The sequence below is a fragment of the Pseudophryne corroboree genome, chromosome 2 (genome assembly GCF_028390025.1).
Source record: "Pseudophryne corroboree isolate aPseCor3 chromosome 2, aPseCor3.hap2, whole genome shotgun sequence".
Lineage (NCBI taxonomy): Eukaryota > Metazoa > Chordata > Amphibia > Anura > Myobatrachidae > Pseudophryne > Pseudophryne corroboree.
Window position 1 is genome coordinate 781807126 of NC_086445.1, and position 6319 is coordinate 781813444.

General features: G+C 38.5%; 2 pseudogenes; both read left to right on the top strand.

Annotated features, from left to right (window-relative positions):
- Window positions 1-676: 676 nt before the first annotated feature.
- LOC135051675 (5S ribosomal RNA) lies at window positions 677-794 on the top strand (annotated as a pseudogene).
- Window positions 795-970: 176 nt separating this feature from the next.
- On the top strand, window positions 971-1088 carry LOC135051836 (5S ribosomal RNA; annotated as a pseudogene).
- The last annotated feature ends 5231 nt before the right edge of the window (window positions 1089-6319 follow it).

Here is a 6319-nt window from a genome sequence, read left to right on the forward strand (position 1 = left end):
CTCCATCATTATCCCCCCTTTCCCTCCCTCTTTCACTCTCTATTCCACTTATCCACCACACACTCTTATCTGGAAATATCTCTCGGACTATGGCCCTCATTCCGAGTTGATCGGTCGGTATTTTTCATCGCATCGCAATGAAAATCCGCTTAGTACGCATGCGCAATATTCGCACTGCGACTGCGCCAAGTAATTTAACAATGAAGATAGTATTTTTACTCACGGCTTTTTCATCGCTCCGGCGATCGTAATGTGATTGACAGGAAATGGGTGTTACTGGGCGGAAACACGGCGTTTTAGGGGCGTGTGGATGAAAACGCTACCGTTTCCGGAAAAAACGCAGGAGTGGCTGGAGAAAAGGAGGAGTGTCTGGGCGAACGCTGGGTGTGTTTGTGACGTCAAACCAGGAACGACAAGCACTGAACTGATCGCACAGGCAGAGTAAGTCTGAAGCTACTCTGAAACTGCTAAGTAGTTTGTAATCGCAATATTGCGAATACATCGGTCGCAATTTTAAGAAGCTAAGATACACTCCCAGTAGGCGTAGGCTTAGCGTGTGTAACTCTGCTAAATTCGCCTTGCGACCGATCAACTCGGAATGAGGGCCTATATTTTAGTTCTGATTCAAGTAAAGTACAATAATTAGAGTGTGACCCATCTTTTTCCTTAAACAACGGCCCACGGCCATACTACCCTGAATACGCCCGATCTTGTCCGATCTCGGAAGCTAAGCAGACATGGCCTGGTCAGTATTAGGAAGGGAAACCTCCTGAGAATACCAGGTGCAGTGGGCCATTTTTAAGGATAAGAGCTGACTCCAACTCAGATCATTTTCACACACTCTTATTTGGAAAAACATTTTCAGACTATTATGGCACCGATCCATTAGAGTACAGAATCAGTGGTGGTTTCTTTCTCTTTTTTCCTTTTTTTTCTCCTTTCCCTTTTTCCTCTTTCTTCTTCTTCTCTGGCCCACTGCCATACTACCCTGAATACGCCCGATCTTGTTCGATCTCGGAAGCTAAGCAGGCATGGCCTGGTCAGTATTAGGACGGTCAACTTCCTGAGAATACCAGGTGCAGTGGGCCCTTATTTTCCTCATTTTCCTCTCGCCTCCCTCCCCCCTTCCCCCCCCCCCATTAACAGGGGAATCCAATCACTCTTTCAGCTCCATCCCAAGCTTTACTTTAAACCTTAGCAGTTCTGCTCATATTTTCCATCAATGATACCCATAATTTAGGCATACACAGTGATTTCTTGGATACCCGGGACTTTAAGAAACCACTTGGTATCCTCCACTACTTTTTGATATTTTCACCTATTCATTCATCTTATACCTCATTTATAAGATTTTTACACATACAACATTAGACACGAGTTTCTAATTTTCTTGACAACATCATGTTTTTTTATTCGAGGTTTGATTAAAGGTTATGTTTTAACATTTCTTACCACACAAATTACTTCGAACATATATAAAAGAGTGCTCCCAAAAAAAGTTTTTTTTGTCTTTCTCTCCTTCTTTAACCAGAGATTAGATCACATTTCTCACCCAACATACTAATGCCATTTATCCATTTGTAGTTTACAGTAAGTAACTCATATTAGAAAGTTACCCAATATTGAGGCATTTTATATCATAGAACATAATCAACATAATTTATTATTTATCTAATCAGAAATACTACAAATTGCTGACAAATGCTATTACATACTGTAGTATCATTTTAATGTGAAAATTACATATAACCTACCTAACAGGTGACTCTAAACAGTTCTTTAACAAATAAATGAAACCCATCTGCACTTAAATGAAAACCTTTAGAGCAGTTATATAAGTATTAAATGTTAATGAACAACATAACCACCATTGGTCAACAAAACAGTTGTAAACTTTTATGCCTGCAAACTCTCTACTACCTTGCTTTGAGATAATGTATGACAATGCCACTGTACAGGTTGCCCAAGCAGTGAAAAATTTAGCTAAGATTGTTAACAATAGAAGACTTTATGTCGAAAGATGTTATTTTCTGAAGACAATTGCCACCTAATTAAAACTCAAGATTAGCTGAAAAAATTGCCAATCTCCACCAACACAAATACAAAATGAATGGATACCCAAAATCTCAAGGCAGCAGACACCGTGCACCCACCAAAACTAATATTTTGTTGTTGACATGCCATCATAATAGATCAGCAAAGAGCCACCACTCAGCATGACAGATCTTTAGAAAACAGCATGGCAGATCTTCAGGATAGCATGGACATTCTTCTTTGAAGAGTATGTTTCTCAGTTTTCCAAACAGTACTAATAAATGATTTACTGTATGATCATCTCAAATAATACCAGTCTTTTCCATAATAGAGAATTTATGAGAAGTAATATTTTTTGTGCATGCACAGATAAATACCTTGTATAGAAATATTGCACAGTTTTTTCAAATAGCACATGTTTATTCCATAGCAGCAATTTGCAAACAGCTAATGGATAGACTATTCCAGATTAATTGCACTATTATGAAATGCCACACAGTTAATTTCAACAGATACAAATCACAGCACTGTAGCAATATACTTAGATGTTCTTTTATAGAGTCTATCTCAGCTTCTCCATTGAGAAATATCAGCAGGTAGCAGGCTTTCTGAATGATGCCGGGAGAGGAACTTTGCTGAGCAGGAGTGTCCAGGGAAACATGGTATAAGGGCTGAAACATCCAATCAGCACCAGTCAAAGAACCAAGCTAGAGCAGCAGCAATCAGGAGTCAGAACTCAGGACAATGAGTCTGCACAGGTAACTGGTTACCAGTAGACTGATTGGAGCAGACAGAAGTAACCTAACTATGATTGACTAAACTGTGCTTATTACAGATTCTAAAACTGGCTTGGAGGGTGCGAGTAGCTCTGAAATCCTAAAAGTGCCATAGCCAGAAACATAGAGACCCACATACAAAGGACTATTAGCTCTATTTCTGTGACTGTATGCAAACTGTTCCCATACCTGCCAATCCGATAACCTTTACTGATAAGCCTTCCATTCTGGCTTGATCATGAGCCAAACATAAAAAGGGCAAAGCTCACCAACTTCATTTGCTTTAGGTGCCAAAGACCTAAATATAGACCATTAAACACTTAGAAAAGGCATCCATTATCCCAAGCACATGAGAGGCCTTAAAATCTACCTTGTACTGTGAGTACCTCAACACTAGCTGCACAAGCAAATGCACAATCAACAGAGATGAGACCTGCTTCCGGTTAATGGCATACAATTCTGAGGTTGTCACATTGCAGCACTATACTTTTCTTGAGCATCTGTTCCCCCTCAGCTCCAACCTAACAATAAACAGCAACAGTTCAAAAAGAAGAACCTTAACCAATTTCCTAGAGGCCTATTTATCAGACCATAATGCAGAACACAAGAACCCAGCTCTTTCGAATTAGAAAAGTGTTTCCAGTCTGTGTGCCAAATTGAGTAAACCCAACAATGACTGAGATTGACACAGAGTGATTTTCACAGGAGCTAAACACAAATCAGTGGTAATAAATAGTTTAACCACCTTGCCCTGGGAAAAAAAGAACAATATCCATTGCGGCTATCAATTTCTAAACCAAAAAAACAACAAACAGTGCATCAGGCCTTCAGTCTTCTCATTTACAATAGAGACATGAAAATCATCACGGTAAAGTAGTAGGCTATTCTGTGACTTCTAAAACCAAACTGCTTGCACCAATACAGAAAGTGTATTGTAGCTTGTAACATTGTAAAGACTGAAATGTTTGTAGGGTGTGGGCAGAATACATTTTTCGCCATTACACAGAGGGGATAGTATTGCCAAAGATAATCTTTAATTTTGAACAATATTATTAATTATTAATATTGAAGGTGCAATGCCGATTCATTCCCCCCCCAAAAAACAACAACAATTGAGCATAATGGTCTATAAATCTATATTTCCACAAATACATTTGCCTACTATGATGAGGAGATTCCATGAGAATTGCAGCATCACATACCTGTCCTGTTCATTGCATTACAATGTGCGTGGGATGCGGGAGGTGAACCTGCTCTCCTGGGGGCCTGTGGGAGCCTTCAGACAGCCCCAGAAATTAGACAGTTATAACGCACATTGAAAATGTTTTATTTGTATAATATCCTCTTTTCTTCCTCAATAAGCAACAAAATACTTGCTGAAAATTCACATCTATATTTTCTCTAGTATTAATCCACAGCTGGAATGTGTTTTCCTGTAAACTGATATGTATAAATATTAGTCAGTAGGGGGATACAAATAAAATATAAATATAAAACAAAAAGATATTTTTGTAGAAAATCCAGCTGTTTATCACTGGGAAAAATAGTTTTCTTTTACAATGAAAAAAATACCTATATACTTATGAAATTCCTACAGGTTCACTTATACAGGTTCATGAGCCAACTCAACAAATATTTACATGTCAACAACTCTAGCAATTCATTTATTTGTAAGCCAGAGAATGAAATTACTTCCACAGCCACTTTACGTTTTGGCTCTGGATGTGCAGCCATTGCAGCTGCTCCTTTCCCAGCATTCTTGGCACACACTGCCGGCACTGGTGTTCTTGTTGTGAAGCCATTTGCTACAATTGCAATTTTATTATGGATCCTAGACTACATTTTGGCTAGTTCAACATATTACCACATGGAAAAAATATATGTGCAGTTGACCAGGAGGTAAATATGTACAGAATTAAAAAAATCATGAATAAAACATTATGGCAAAATTATGAAAATTAGTTTTTTTAAAATATTTTCCTAGTATATTTTTAGTACTTTTTTATGTAGTGTAGTACTTCATGTTTGGTCTGTATAGATTTGTATATGCACAGAACCGTAGACTATCAAGATGATGCTTTTAACCAATAAACATTTTTATTTAAGTTAGGCTTCAGCTTATTTGTAAAAATATCAGATGTCCAGTATTGTAGACTGATGTATCCTATTGTGGACTTCAAGTAAAATTACAGATCTTGATAATTGCTATGTAGCTGTATCTATAGGATGTAGACAAAATGTTTTGTCTAAAATTTTTTAACTTTGTCAACACTCATAAATATATACAGTGAAGTATAAGCAAGCAGCACACTTGAATGTCAAATGCTTCTGATGCAGCATGGTACATACTCCATTTATTTATTAGACAACTGAATCACCTTTCCATGGCAAAAAGGAGGGAGAGGCACTCACTTGACAGAAAAAGACTAAAGGTTCCTATACACGGTGAGATATTGACTGTCTCTGATTTTGACTATCTTTACTTGAGATATTGGCTATGTGCGATTTTGACTGTACTATACTTTGTACTAGATAGTCAAAATTGCCTTGTCTGCACAGTCTGGTTTTTCTTACGACACCGACCCCACGTGAGCATGCATCGGTATCGCAAGTTGTTTACACATGGTGCGATATTGACTAACTTTCCTTACGATTTGGACTATATAGTCAAAATCGTAAGCATACAACTCACATAATAATCTCACAGATAATATGGCAGATCTGGCTGGTTGGAAGAAAAGTCTTGTAATGGATGAGAGCAAATGAAAATTTACCATTTGCTCCAAAACACTGGAAAATGGACAAAATCTGTTGTTCAGACAAATTGGTTAAATCATGGATTTGACTAATTTGTATGAACGACAGGTTTTGTCTGTTTCTCGGTTTTTGGGAGCAAATAATTGATTGTCCATTACCAGCTAGATCTGGCATTTTATATATAAGGGTTACTGTCATATGATTTCGGAACCATGTGTTTTCAACTGATTACATCACTTCCCCTATAAAAGGGGGGGTCAGTCTAACCAAGCGTCACCTTTGACAAAGCTGCCTGGAGCAGCAAAACGCGTCAGCCACCTTGGACTAGGCTAGTGGACCGATTCAGATAACACCACATATACTTATACAGGACCAATATCAAGGGCAGTCTGCTCAGCTCCAGCTTGCCTTCTGTGAATCAGGATCCCCTCATCACCATCTGCCGTTGCCGTAAAAGCCATTTATCCATTTGGATTCTATTTACTGGAACACGGAACTGGTAATTGCACCATAGCTGGATTTTCTTGCTTGAGCCTTTCATTTAAGTTTGAACTGTCCAACTATTGACTGTCTGTGCACCTAGTATCTTTTTGCTCAAACAGGAAGCATCAATTTACAGCCTGTCCTTTTATATACTGCTTAATGGGTGTACGTTTTAAACACTTGATCTAACTGGACAAGTCATGTGACTGGTTGAGCCAATCCAGTTGCAGGAGGGCTCAGCTGACCCCAGTAGCCAATCCTGTGAGGTC